The sequence below is a fragment of the Callospermophilus lateralis genome, chromosome 13, assembly GCF_048772815.1.
Source record: "Callospermophilus lateralis isolate mCalLat2 chromosome 13, mCalLat2.hap1, whole genome shotgun sequence".
Classification (NCBI taxonomy): Eukaryota; Metazoa; Chordata; class Mammalia; order Rodentia; family Sciuridae; genus Callospermophilus; species Callospermophilus lateralis.
In genome coordinates, this window is record NC_135317.1 from 28842131 (window position 1) to 28857253 (window position 15123).

Sequence of the window (15123 nt, forward strand, 5' to 3'; positions counted from 1 at the left end):
TCATTTTTATTGTAATAAAAGATATAACATCGGATTTGCCATTTTAAAGTGCACAGAGCGGTGTCAGTAAGTACATTTGCAGTGTTATGCAGTCATCACACCTGTCTAGTTCCAGCACTTTTTCATCACCTGGGAAGGAAATGCATATGCATTAAAGCAGTCACTCCCCATTCCCTCACTGCCCCAGCCCCTGGCAACCACTAATTTGCTTTCTGCTTCTGTGAATTTGCCAATTCTGGACACATATATAAATGGAATCTTAAAATCTGTGGCCTTGCCTCTCTGATTTCTTCATTTGGGGTGCTGTTGGCAGGATTCATCCCTGATGTAGCACGTATCAGTTCTTGGTTCCTTTTTACCGTTGCATCTTTTTACACTGTATGTATCTGTAGTATTTTGTTTATTCATCAGTTGATGGACATTGGGTTGTTTGCACCCTTCGCTACTGTGAGCAGTACTGCTGTCAACAGTCCTGTGCACGTTTTCATTGTAACATCTCTTTTTGGTCTTTCGGGTCTATTCCTGAGTCGAAGTGCTGGGTCAGACAGTCATTGTGCCTAACTTGTTGAGGAACTGCCGAGCTCTCAGGACAGCTTTTGACCGCTTTATCTTTCCCCCAGTAGTGAAGGAGGTTCCAGTTTCTCCACATCCTCCTCATGGACACTCATTACTTTCTGTCTGTTGCTGTTTTAATTCTGGCCATCCTAGTGGGCGTGCAGAGGACTCTTGTTGTACTTTGGATTTGCCTTTCCCTGGTAACTAATAACCTTCTGCATCATTTCACAAGCCTGTTGGCCTTTCGCTGTTGACCCCCATCCTCACCTGCAGGTTGCTTTCCTCGGTGTCATGTACCTGTGGTCATCCATGGTCTGAAAATGTTACTGTGATGCCACAAGGAACAGATATTTTGAAAGAGAAGCACATTCACATAGCTTTTGTTATATTGTTATAATTGTTCTGTTTTATTAGTTATTGCTAATCTCTTACTATGCCTAATTTATAAATCTAACATGCTATAATTAGTATTACGTATGTGTGGGGTAAAATACTGTATGTGAGGTTTGGGGCAATCCCCGGTTTAATACATCTGCTGGATCTTGGGAGGAATCCCTGCAAATAAGGGGAGAGACTACTGTATGCCTCTTCTTTAGGAAAGTGTATTAAGGACTTGATTCTCTTTTGTGTTTGATTTCACATCACCAAAATCTCGCATGTGAGTGAATGTAGGGTCTGGTCAGTAGATTATGTTCCTTCTCAGCCCTTTGTTATTTTGTGGGGTTTTCTGCTTTCTCCTTCAGGCTGCTTCTTCCACCAGTTGTCTGGCTAGTGCTTTGAAATATTTTAATATTTCTGCTTATTTTAGTTATCTAGAGGCCTGGGTGTTCATCATTTTATTCAGCAATATTCATAAACTATTTGACTACCTACCATGTGTTAAGCCCTGAGGTGGTAGTTGGGTGTACAAATAGATTACTTTTTTATTTTTAAAAATTGACAGGTTGTCAATAAGAAAAAAATTTTTTTTAACTGACAGATTAATGGAGCATAGGAAAAAAGAACTATGTTCCACTGGAAATGAGGGGATCCACTTCAGGTTTTATCATCAGATAACTGTGTGACCTTAGAGTTCACCACTTGGTCCTTCTGGAACTTGGTTTCCTGGTCTGTGAAATTTGGAGTAGGACTGAAAGACTCTCAGTCTTTTATCAGACCTTGAAACTGGAGATGCTTTTTTTTTTTTTTTTTTTTTTTTGGGTACGGGGATTGAACTCAAGGGCACTGGACAACTGAGTCACATCCTATTTTGTATTTTATTTAGAGACAGAATCTCACTGAGTTGCTTAGTGCCTTGCTTTTGCCTGGTCTGGCTTTGAACTTTCGATCTTCCTGCCTCAGCCTCCCAAGCCACTGGAAACTGGAGATTCTAAATTAGTGATTCAGTCAGTTGCAGTGGCTCACACCTATAATCTCAGCAGCTCAGGAGGCTGAGGCAGGAGGATCAGTAGGTTGAGGCCAGCCTGGACAACTTAGGGAAAGATTCAGAGGGCTTGAAGAGTATGGTGACGGTTTATGTTCCTGTGATGCTAGGCACAACTGGAGATAGAGAGGGGAATAAGACACGGGCTCGTCTACCCTCAGGAAGCTTGTGATCTGTTAGAGGAGGTAAGATATGAATTGGTAACAAAGAGGCCCAGGCTTTTTGGAACAGAGAGGAGAGATGTGGGAACAACTCCTGCAGACGGTGACATTAGAGCTGGGCCAACAGGGAGGATAGTGGGAAACAAGGCTAACAGGTAAGGCTGTGACTTTGATTATCCTGCTGAGAGTTTAGCCTCTGCTTTGGGGCACCAGCCACTGACGGCTCAGGAGTAGGGCTGAGATAGCCACATTGTCTTCTGGCTTCCCTGTGGAGCAGACTTTTGCACACTGAGAAAATAACTTTAGGTTGTACAGAATGTTCAGGAATGAGGAAGAGAGGATGGAAATATGAAGACATGAAGATGAGATGCTACCAACAAAAGAAGACACCTGAGGACCTCAAATGACAAATAGAATTCTTGGAGCAGAAAAAGCTTTGTGGGACTCGCTGAATCATCCTAAAGGCTTCGTCCCTATTCCCTCATATGATGAAGATAACTGACCTCCATCTATTCTAAATAACAGTGAAGCTCTTGGTGAGCTCCTGCTAGTGCAGGTAACTCCTCTGAATAATCAGGTGTCTTTAAAATATATGTAAAGTGAATATGCTTAGGTTAATTTCTTTTTTTCTGTTTGACTCTTATTTTGATTTCCCACCACCACCGCACTTAGTACTAAGGATCTAACCAGGGGTGCTTCATCACTGAGCTAAATCCCCAGCCCTTTTTATTTTTTTATTTTGAAACAGGGTCTTACTCAGTTGCCAAAAGTCTAAGTGGCTGAGGCTGGCCTCAGAACTGGTGATCCCTCCTGTCTCAGTCTCCTAAGCCGCTGGGATTACAGGTGTGCACCCCTGTACCCACCTCCTAACTTGATTTTGGAGATGCTTTCTGTGCAAAAACTTGTTAGTATCAACATATAATAAAGCACACCAAAATTTCAAGGAACACTTGACTTTTTTACCATGTTAATTATCAATTCATTTCCAAAAATATTAACCATAGAAAACTGTATATACTCAGCTACACTTAACCTACTCAAAAGACAATTATTTCTCAACCATTGAAAGAATTTAATCAGCAAATTTGAAAATCATAGAAAAACAGGATATGTTTAAACCCTGTGTTTCTTAACTAAGGCTCATCTCATTGGGATTTTGTTTTTATTTTCCAAGGTTACAACCCTTACTGATCAGCAGCCCACTGACCTTCATTAATTGAGTAATAGCAAACTCTCTCTCGTTTTTTCTTTTTTCAAATTAACTCAAATTATTTTACTAGAAGCAATACCTCTGCAAAACACTTAACAGGCAACACTTATAAAAATTAAAGGAAAATACAAAAAGAAATTAACAGAGCAAAAAAAATTCAATTTGTGTAATAGCTATGAACCAAGAAAATTATTCTTATACTCTTAAACCTTTACCTAGTTATATATTACATTCCCTGTTTATTTGAACACAGTACCTTTATTTTATTTGTTTATTTTTATGTGGTGCCTGGAACAAACCCAGTGCCTCATGCATGCTAGGCAAGCACTCTACCACTGAGCCACCACCCCAGCCCCTCCCCTGTTTATTTGGAATCACAGTAATCTTTACAACAAAAAGCCATCTTTTGAACACAACTTTAAGTGAGCTGGAATCTAGCCTGTTTTGGAGCCATTCTAACATGGAGTAAGGTGAGAGGCAGAGCCTTAGCTCAGGTAAGGTAGGGCTTTGACAAATAGCACAATACAACATTACACCTGAAACATGCATCAAGCAAAGGCTTTTAACTTTTTTTGTGCGGAAAAAGTGGCAAAATGCTTCCATGTTTTGCAGTGTCACCTTTAAACAGATCAGATTCTCTCAAACTCTGCTCTTGAATTATGGAAAGGTGCTCTGTTTTCCCCCAAAGAGCTTGAGAGGCAATTCTTCAACTCTGAAAATACTAACATCTTGTCTATCAATTAAAATCATCTAGTTTTTTTAAACAAACATTTGCTTAGCCCCATCCAAAATGCTGAGAATTATTTGTCACATCCTCTTCTATGAAAAAATGGGATCTGTTCCTGGGCCCCAAGGCCTGGATCTGAAGTGATTTGAGGAATTTGGTGCTAGGTTCCCAGGTATAGAAAAGGCTGGGAGGAGAAGCTCCTTTTGTACATCCCCAGGTAAAACCTCATTCCCTTCCCTTTGCTCACTTTTGGGTGAGCAGAGGTTTTGAAAGTCTATGCCAGTGAACTGACCCAGCAGGAGGTCCTGGTGAGCTTAGCTTCCCTGGGTTTGGATTTAGGTTTGTTCAGTTGGAGATAAGATATGTAAATTAGATCACCCTTGCAGCCTAACCAGATGTTACAAAATACCAGAAATGAACATGAACTAAAATCAGCTTTATTTTCATTGTGAGAATGAGTGAAAAATTCAGAAAAGAAATTTAAGCTCCTCAGGAAACAAAGACATTGTAAAACAATAAGGTATAATTATAACTTCCACATAAGTAGTACTATCTTTTATTTCACCAGTGGGTGCTCAGTGATATTTGCTAAATGAATAAAGAGAAAGCCAGGTGGGGTCGTCCCCATCTGTAATCTCAGGAGGCTGAGGCAGAAGGATTGCAAGTTTGAGGCCACCCTCAGCAACTTGGCAAGGCCCTAAGCAACTTAGTGAGACCCTGTCTCAAAATAAAAGGGGCTGGGGATGTGGCTCAGAAGCACCCTTGGGTTCAATCCCTGGTACCAGTGGGGAGTGGTGAGGGGGCAAAGAGGGAAAGCATACAAAGTCATTCCCAAAAGAAGAATAACTTAAAATGGAGTTTTCTTCTATTTTTTTTTTAATTTGCTGGAGAATCTACAAATATATTAGGCATATTACATGTCAGTTTTCTTTAAAAAAAAAAAAAAAAAAAAAAAAGAGCCAAAAGTAAAAATTTGCAGTGTCTGTCTTTGCAGAGTTTTCATTGGATAGTAGTTTTGCTTTTGCTGATACTTTCTCACCTGGATTTTGCTTTTGCTGATACTTTCCTAGTCATTTCCTTCTATCCTTTACGTTTTGTTAGTGGGAAGCAATCAGACTTCCAGTCAAGGTTGCCTTCAGGTCAGGTTTTCCTTTAGGAAAATCTGATGGATGTTCTGTTCTTATTTATTCAGTGATGGTAAACTGGTAATAGGAAACTCTTTCCCTCAGGGACTGTTAATCCCGCCTACCTAGGTGAGGCTACCTGGGGAACTTGTTTGCTTAAATGTAAGCAAATCAATCACTTTCATGTGGCCTATGGGCTTAAGTAAATTCTTTCCTATTAATACTTGAAACAATTCACAATACAGATAGTTTGAAGTCATCCTTATCTTTCTGCATTGCTCAGAAAGAGCTTTTCAAAAAAAATTAAAGCGTGGTCATGCTTCAGAGAGTAAAATTACTAACCTTTTAACAATTTTAATTGTACCTAATATCCTTGAGTAGCAGTTAGAGTTTAAGGTACTAAGTTCTTTTATCAGGTGTTTAGTGGGCTGGGGTTGTAGTTCAGCAGTAGAGTGAGTGTGTGTGAGGACCTGGGTTCAGTCCCTGTGACAGAGAACCAGGAATAAGCAAAATCCCATGGAAAGGGTGCAGAATCACTGCCCATCACCATGTACGACTCCAAGAGCAGCCGGTACAGGGGCACGTCCTCATAAGCCCAGCACTCAGGAAGCTGAGGCAGGAGGATTGTAGATTCCAAGCCAGCCTGGCGAGCTTAGCAAGACCCTCTCTCAAAATACAAATTAGACAGGCTCAATGGTAGAGTGCCCTGGGTTCAATCCCCAGTACCAACAAAATTAAATAAATAAGGAACAAAACTAGCTCCTCCCTCGGAGCCCTCCAACAACTAGCTTCTACTTGAGCAGGTGTCCTTTGGTATTCAGTGCTGTCCTCCTTTGCTTGGTGAGGATTTTGGGAAACACTTTTTTCTTTCCAATTTTTTTTTTTTAATTGAGAAATAGCCCAAACTAATTTAATTGAGAAATAGCCCAAACTAGCCCTTTTTTATATTTTATTTAGAGACAGGGTCTTGCTGAGTTGCTTAAGGCCTTGCTGAGTTGCTGAGGCTGGCTTTGAACTTGTGATCCTCCTGCCTCATCCTCCTGAGCCACTGGTATTACAGGTCTCCCAGGCTGGAGACCCATTTTTGAGGTTCATTTTGGTCACGGATTTACACCTACAGATACACATTCGTTTTGATGTTTATTGCATGTTAATATTGTGAGGTGCTACTGGTTTAGTGTGTTTGGTGTACGTACTGATGCCACTGATGTACTTACATGATACATCATCATGAATCTAAGAGTCTCCTCTCTTGCTGTGTTTTCTTTCTTTTAACATTTATTTTTTAGTTGTAGTTGGACACAATACCTTTATTTCACTTAGTTATTTTTACGTGGTGCTGGGGATTGAGCCCAGCACCACGGGTCTCCCATGTGCAAGATGAGCACTCTACTGCTGAGCTACAGCCGTCTTGCTGTGTTTTCAGAGTCATTTTCCTTGTGCTTCCTGTTTGCCCTGGACTGAAATCTATGAGAGTAATTTCTCCTAAGTTTGAGGGATTTGGTCTGTAAATATGATAGAGGAACAGAAAGGATGGTTCCATAGCAATGTTGACATGTTTAAAACTACTCCTAAGTATAGTAGTTTTGATTTTAGGTCAATGATATGTTTTTAGCATGCTCTAATTTTTTTGTTTTCTCCCCTGGTCCTGGGGATTGAACTTGGGGCCTTGAACATGCTAGGCAAGTGCTCTGCCTCTGAACTATACCCACAGCCCCTTATATTTTTCTGTTTATTTGTTTATTTTGCAGTACTGGGGATGGATTGAACCCAGGGGCAATTTGCCACTGAGGTACATCCCCAGCCCTTTGTATTTGAGACATAGTCTCACTAAATTGCCCAGGCTGACCTCCAATTTTTTTAAAAACAAAATTATCTTTGAGTTTTAAAATGTGGGTTTGGGATAGGTAATGGATATTAAGCCTATTTTTTTGTGATAAATGTTATCCATAATGTTTTGGACATCTATCTAGATATCTATAGATAGATATGTAATGTGTATGAATGAACTGTACCTATAAGAGGTCTATAATCTAACTGAAGAAAATAAGAATTACATGCAGAAACTTAATGTGACTATTGGTATCAGAGTGACAAGATGGCGTCTCACAGTCAACACGGGGTGGGATGTGAACAGCAAGTGCCAGAGGAGTTAGGTGGAGACATGAGTAGCATCAGGAAGGGAGGTTGGACAGGTTTGGTTGTGGGATTTTGTTTTTTGTTTTCTTTCTTTTCGAGGCTGGGGAGGCTGGTGGAGAGAGCAGGGGAGGCAGTGTTGGGGCCTGAGGGTGGAGCAGCACGTGGAGGGCCCTGGCTGGATAGAAGCCTTCGTGTCGCCGAAGGTGGGTGGAGGGGCCAAGGTTAGGCCAGAGTGTAGAGACACACTGGAGAGGCTTATGTTCTCAGACTCCTTAGACAGAATAGATGAGGAAAATAACAATTCCCAACTTGAGTGTCATCAAGAATTTCAGAAAGCCTGCTTTAGTACTTGGCAATTTGTTGGTGAATGTTGTATTGTTTTATTTTATTTTGGGGGGATGCTGGGGATTGAACTCAGGGGCATTTACCCTCCGAGCCACATCCCCAGCCCTATTTTGTGCTTTATTTACAGAGAGGGTCTCACTGAGTTGCTTAGTGCCTCACTTTTGCTGAGGCTGGCTTTGAACTCAAGATCCTCCTGCCTCAGCCTCCGGAGCACCACGGTGCCTGGCTATTTTTAACACAATTTTTTTTTTTTTTTTTTTTTGGTGCTGGAGATTGAACCTAGGGCCTTGTGCATGTGAGGCAAGCACTCTACCAACTGAGCTGTATCCCAGCCCTTAACACAGTTTTGAGAGTAGAAATACTTAGAATAAAGTGAACTGCATACCATACCAGCACCAGCACCTGCTTCCACCTCTCTGTTAGGACAGCACAGCACATTCCTCTGCGTAGCTTTGGTGTGACGAGGGACAGGTGATACAGATGCAGGACTCTGTGTGTAAAATTGTAGATGGAGCTGAAAATTAATTGCAGTGCTTTCATGTAATTTTGTGATAACTAAAGTAGAATCCTGCTCTTACAGAAGAATAAGTTATTTTTAGGGAAAAAATAGTTAATTTAGTCTTAAGAATTTTTTAAGCCGCAATTAAATTGAATAGCAGAAAAAACAGTTCTCAGTTTCCTTTTAACTTATGAATTGATTAGATTCCTAGCTTTGTTTTCTAGTAAGCTTCTTATCATAAAATTATTTTTTGCTAACACATTATTTACGTACAAATAGAAATTTGCACAAACCGTGTGGAAACTATAAAAGTAGGACTTCCATCTTTGAGTAAGATCAGAGCAGAGCTCCTGCCATGGCCGAGAAGGCCCAGCCACATGTTCACGTGAGCAGATGTGGTCAGGAGCCGGGAGCAGCAAGGCCCACAGTGGCCGTTTGTGTTCGCCGGCTTTCTTTTCACCCACTGCTGGACCGGAGCAGAAGCCCACTCATGGTAATGAGCTCCGTGTTTTACAGACGATCCCTCTGTGAGGCTATTTCATTTTTAATGCTCTTGAAGGTCAAGAAAAACATAACTTTAAAAAAAAAAAAAAGTAGTTGGGCTACAGAACCATCATCTTGAGATTTTTCACAGTGTAGCTTTAAAGATCATTTCTTTGCTACAATTGTTTTTCTAGATTTTGGAACAAATCTCAACATTTCTGTGAATGGAGGTGGTAGAGAATGAGATTATCAAAGTGTAGGACCTAGGTGTTCAATCTCTGCCCCAGCCTGGAGATGTTCAGGGTGACCCCACCCAGGTCTATAGATGTTCTTCTACTTGTTTAATTTCAGGGTCTTTGTTTTCTTGTCTTTTCTGTTGTCTCACACACACACACACACACACACACAACTTATGTTAGATGCTTGATTCTTTAAGTTTCAGCCTCCTTTTCTAAGTTTTGATATGTAGCATTTCGATTATTATTTAGTTCTAAATAGTTACTAATTTCTAATATCATTTCTGAGAGTTATTTAGAAGTATAAGTTCCTAATGGCTACACCCATGGATTCTTCTGGTTGTCTTTAGTAATTGGTAATTTAATTGCATGGTACTAAGAGAATATTTTTAATATCAGTCTTCTGAAATTTTCTGAGACTTGCTTTGTGGCCCTATCATCAGTTTTCGTAAGTATTCTTTGTGAACTTGAAGGAATGTATGTTATTGTGAAGCTGTTGCAGGTGGTGTATTGTAAATGTTGATTAGGTCAAACTTAACAGTTACTCGAGTCTTGTCTATTCTTTGCTTGATCTGTCAATTGACAGATGTGCTAAAATCTCCCTACATTGGTGGGTTTGTTCATTGATGTTGTCTGGCTGGTCATGAGGTAAATGTAAGTTAAATTAAAACTTTATTTTTAACCATTTTCAGGTTAACCCTCTTTATTTCTAGTAATTTACCTTTTACTTATTCTCTTTTATCTGACATTGCTGTAAAGATTCCATCTTTCCTTTTGATTATCATTTGCTGAAAAATCCTATTATATCCTCTTGACTTCTCTCATTCTGTATCCTTCCTTGTCTGATGTAAACAGCATCCAGCAGCATTTTGCATTTTAAGAATAATCCATTGTGACATTTTTAATGGATCATTTCTCACTAAATTGTTATATTATGCAAATATTTAGGTTTGTTTTTAATCATAATTTGTGCTTTTCATTTGTTGTGTTTTGATCTTTTCCCCTAGCTGACTCTAGGAATAATTTCTTTGTTTTTTTTTTTTTTTTCAAAAAAAAGGTTTTTTTAGTTGTAGATGGACACAATACTCTCTGTTTTATTTATTTATTATTACGTGCTGCTGAGGATCAAACCCAGTGCCTTACGCATGCTAGGCAAATGCTCTACCACTGAGCCACAACCCCAGCCCAGTAATGTTTTGAGGGGGAGTTGTTTGGTTGGTTGGTTTGGTTTGGTTTTGGATTGAACCCAGGGCCTTGTGCATGCGAGGCAACCACTCTACCAACTGGAGCTACATCCCCAACCCTAGAATGATTTTTTTAAGTCCATTTTTTTCCCTTTCATTTTTTTTTTTGTTGTTGTTGTTGTTGTTGGTTTGTTTTCTGTATGTTTTATTGGTACAATATAATTACGTATAATAGTGGGATTTGTTGTCACATATCCCCTCTGTTTGGGACGTTGAAAAGTATTTCAGTTTTTTTAGTGGTTTCCTTAGAAATTATAACATAAATGCTGGTAAGAATAAAAAGTTGTTATTTTCATCTTCCTCCCAAACTTTGACGCCTGCTCCCCAGCGTACGTGCAGCGGTGGCCAGGCAGCTGGGCCCACCCTTCTCTTCAGAACATAGAACTCCGTTCAGCAAGGTCCAGGTTTGCTGGGGACTCACATTCTGCTTCTGTCACTTGCGCAGTCTTGCTTCTTCCATCGAGAATCCTTCCTTCCTGAAATGTAATTTTTGAAGTGGAGTCTGTTGGTGGTAGACTTGACTCTTTCAGCTTTTCTTTATACGGAAATAAAAATGTGTGATATTTTTTTTCCTTGTTCTTTGTTTTCCCCTGAAAAGCCAGGATCCTGATTTTCAGCAGTTAGAACCCTTTACGGTTTGTGTGCGTGAGTGTGTGTGCGCACACACGTTCCTATTTCATCCTATCTTGGTTTTGGATAAAATAGACCTTCTGGAAATTTTCCACACTTTGCTTTTGTTCCTGAAAAAATATGGCTATAGTACAGACAGGTCTAGGTTAACGGTTCTTTTCTCAGCACATTTAGATACTCAACTGTTTGGCTTTCATTACAGATGTTATGGGAAATAAGTCTAATTATTACTCATTTGAAAATGACATTTTATTTTAGTATCTTCATAATATCCTAGTTCAATATTTAAGTTGATAATGCAATCCTATGGTTAAAAAAGAGAAGATATTTATTTTTCTAAAAACTGTTTGAACTCTTATCTTTCATTTACCTCTTCCTTTCCCACCTAACAATTGGTTTTGACTTGCATGTCCTTTCAGAGTTTCTTTATGTACATAACAAATAAAAATATACATTCTTTTTTTAAAATTATTCTTAGATGTTGGTGGACCTTTATTTTGTTCATTTATTTATATGTGGTGCTGAGAATCGAACCCAGTGCCTCACACGTGCTAGGCAAGTGCTCTGCCACTGAGCCACAACCCCAACCCCCAAAATATACATTCTTATTGTAAAATTCCTCATTTTTGTGCAAAGCATAGTGTTTTATATGTGGTCCTAGATTTCCATCCTGGTCTCCTGTCACTGTTCTGCCCACCTTAGAGACAGCCACTTACGGTTTTCCCTGTTATGTCCTTCCAGAGAGATTCTCTGCATGTAAAAGCATGTACTTTTTTTCTTGTTTATTTCCATATAAATGTGGAAGTACATTAAACTTTGCTCTCGCCCTTGTACTTTTCTCAAAAATAATGTCTTAGTGATCGTTGAGCTGCCTCATTCTTTTTTTTTTTTTAACAGTACGTGGGACTCAGTTATCCTAATTGCTTTTAAATTTTCCCCCTGATTCTGCCTACTTTTCAAACTATTGCCAAAGTTATCTTTCTAAACCAGAACGTGGTCCTGTCACTCCAGTGGCTGTAAGCCTTCCGTGGCTGGCTGTTATCTGTGGGTCAAGTTCACAATTCAGAGGCTCTGTGCTCTGGTCCAGTTCTCCACGTCCCTCCATTTACATACCTCTGTTCCTTTTCCAGCTTGTTTTGCACCTCCTGTGTCACCTAGGTTGTGGTCCAGCCACTCACCGTTGTTCAGAAGGCTGCATCTTTGTACGCTCGCCCGTTCTCTTTCTCTACTTGGAACTCCCATCCGAATTTAACTAGCAGTCTCCAGAGATCACACCCAGCTTTCAGGGTTTGGCTTTCAGTGTCCCTTTTGCTCAGCGTCCCTTCCAGGAAGAGTTGGTACTCCTTTGTCTCACCCCGTGTCCCCTGTCGTGGCACTGAACTTGGCTACACATCTCTCTTTGATTAGAGTTGATGTGATACACAGAGTCACTTGTAAAACTTTTTTTTTAAAAACCACATGCTCAAGCTTTGCCACCAGAAATGCTTTCTGTAGGTCTGGGTCCGAGGCCTACAGCATTTCTGACTTGTTGCCTGATTTAGAAGCCGGGTATAGATGGAGTCCTCCTGTGGGGGGATGGCTCTTACTCATCTCTCTCTAGTGCCTAGAATCTGCTCAGTGTGGGGAAAAAGGGTCAATTCAAGAACATGCCTAGGTTAAAAAGGAAGATAAGGCTCAGATTGAAACAAATAATGATCAAAGGATGAAACTTTGATTCTGAAACCATTGAGAGTGGGTTAAAATTGGTTGCTTAGAGTGGTGGTACAAGATGTCACCGTGGTGTTTTTGTTGTTGTTTGGTTTGGTACTGAGTGTTTAACCCAGGGATGCTTTACCACGGAGCTACATCCCCAGCCCTTTTTATTTTTCAAATAAGTTGCCGTGGCTGGCCTAGAACTTGCCATCCTGCTGTCTCAACCTACAGGGTCCCTGGGATTACAGGCATGCACTATTACGCCCAGCCACAGTGATGTTACGATTAAACCAGCAGAAAAATACAGCCAAAGTGTAAAGAGGAATAAGAAGGCAAGGAGAGCAGTCAGATGGCTCTGGCAACAGTGTAGGCGTGTCCACGGCCCTGCTCTAGGGAGTGGGACCGGAAAGGAAGTGATAACACTGTCCTGCTAAAGGGAGTATCTTGGGTGCTGGCAGCTGGTTGTGAGAGGCAGGAAGGAGGAGGGGTCAGCCCCTGTGCCTGTGGATAGGGCTTTGACTGGCATAGATCAACTTTGGGACTCGGCAGAACCAGAGCTTTCGGGTGAGTGAGGGAAGGACTTGGGCTGCTCTGTGTCCTGGCTGTGGCTCTGGAATCGAGATGGAGTGGGGTGGTGGTGAGGGAGGCCTTCACGCGTACCAGCTAGGTCGTTCCTGGTCTTTCTGGACCGTCTGGGAAGATGAAGAACGGGAGTAGCCTTTCTGACTGCGCTCCTGCTCCCCATCCGCCAGATTTCCCAGGAGCTCCTTAGCGGACTGCTGTCCTCCCGACCAGCCATGCCCAGGAGACTCAGATCCACCAGGACTACGACCTGCTGTGACCTCGTCCTTGTTCTGTTTGCTCAAATGATAAACTAGACTATGGAAAAAGGATGCTTCCAGAAGCCAGGCGCAGTGACAGCACCTGTAACGCCAGCACCTTGGGAGCCTGAGGCTGGGGACTGTGAGTTCAAGGATAGCCTGGGCAATTTAGTAAATAATGAGAAATAAACACAGGAAACAGAATAAAAGGAATGAGCACGCAGGGTGTGTATTTCTCTCTCGCAGTATTAGGCTTGTCATGATTTCTTAGCCCACTGCCCTTTTCGTGGAATCGGTTTCTTCATTCATGGGGCTGTCAATCAGACCGCAGTGTCACTTTTTATAGTGTGCACTGTTTTGCACATCCAAAGACTGAACCCATGATTGGAAGGAAAGTGGGCATTTTAAAGTGGTCAGGACCCACGTGGACCCTTCAGCTGTGGTCCTTTACTGCCACCCCTACGCCTGCTCCTCCTCACATGTCCCGGTCTCGGTGTGCTCGTGTCCACGGCGAGGTAGGGCAGGCTGCTTACTCTCAAACTCTGCCCTCAGTAGTGGGCCTCCCGTGGAGTTCTGGATTTTCAGAACCAGAATCAGGGAACCACTAGTTCTTGATTTCCTCAAGAGATCACAGAAGACTGGCCTCTCCAGGCTGGGAAGGAAATGAGAGCAAGGTTTCACAGCCCCTGCCTTCTGGAAGATCCTGGCTGGCATCCTCATATTCTCATAAATGTTAGAGTTTTATAGCTTTCAAAATCACAGCAATAGGGGTTGGGGTTGTAGCTCAGTGGTAGAGTGCTTGCCTAGTATGTGTAAGACACTGGGTTCCATCCTCTGTACCACATAAAAATAAATAAAGACATTGTGTCCATATTGCAACTTAAAAAAAAAAAAAAAAAAAAAAACTTTTTTAAACCACAGCAACACATGAAAGAGGTATGTTCCCAAGAGGTGTGCTCTGGAGGGTGTGAGAGGCAGAACCCTCTGGCCCTGCTGGGGTGGCTTCCAGGTGCTACTCTTACCGCCCCGACCTGAGCCAGGCACAAGTCCCCATATCCTGGGGCACCCCCACCACACACACACACACACACCCCATGCCATGAATCAGCCTTTCCCTTCCCACCTCCTCTCTGGGATGTGTGGGAAGGCTTTGTGCCCCACGGCCCTATCCTTGGAAGAGTGATTCACTCCACTCAGGACTGAGTTCAAGCTGAGTCAGTGGGTGGGAATCTGCAGATCAGGAAGGACCTAAGAATTGGCCTGACTTCTCTGCATAGCCTGTCCCACCTTTGCCTGCTCCTCCCGGGCCCAGGGATGGGGCTGCATCTGCCTCAGCCCGAACAGCCGTGGCCAGCTCACTGGTGTGTTGTGTGTGTGTGTGTGTGTGTGTGTGTACCAGACTCATGTCAAGCATTTGTAAGACACCAAAGACCTTCACGTGGACATCTGAATTTACAGGTTGTATATTACTATTTAGACATTTATATAAACTTTGTGTGTTGTTTAAATTTTTCATATCATGGAGCAAACTTTTAAAGTTTTAACATTTTAAGTCTTGTTGTCGTTGACTATCTGAAACAATGATAACTTACTAAAAATACATGTGCTCAGAATCTTCTGGTTTCCTAGCTTTCCTCTTAAAATTGCCCTTTGATCTATACTGATTCATCTCAAAAGAAAAGAGAAATGGGATGAGGAATTTTTTTTTAAGAGATGTCTGCAGGATTTCTCTAAGAAGGTTTTCACTGTGATTTTTAACATCTCAAATGATAAGGTCTCCATAAAGATGTTCAATACTGATTGGATTTCCTCCACAAATGATCATATATCTGTT